We start from the raw sequence: 343 nt of genomic DNA, 5'->3' as shown, positions 1-343 counted from the left end.
CAGGGGGCAAGAACACAATCCCCAGCAGTAGGTGTGTGTGTGTCTTTCGTACAGGGCGAGCAGTGGGAATGATGCACACAAACATCATGACAGTCACACACACACACACACAAGGAGAAGGAAGGTTGGTAGTGTGTGTGTTTGTGTGTCTTGAACCTCCTGCTATTCTTCACATTTCAGTCACAGTCATTAAAACATGTTGGGGAAATATCCCATTCCCATGGGTAAAAGCAATAGTTAGTAATATTACGGAACACACACACACACTTCACTAGGCGGGCACAGTAAATGGCGGCAAAGCAAAGCCCAGATAATGCCAACAAAGAAAGAGGACACTCCCTTA

This window comes from Trypanosoma theileri (assembly GCF_002087225.1).
Source record: "Trypanosoma theileri isolate Edinburgh chromosome Unknown TM35_Tth_82_V1, whole genome shotgun sequence".
Classification (NCBI taxonomy): domain Eukaryota; phylum Euglenozoa; class Kinetoplastea; order Trypanosomatida; family Trypanosomatidae; genus Trypanosoma; species Trypanosoma theileri.
This window is presented reverse-complemented; position numbering follows the sequence as displayed.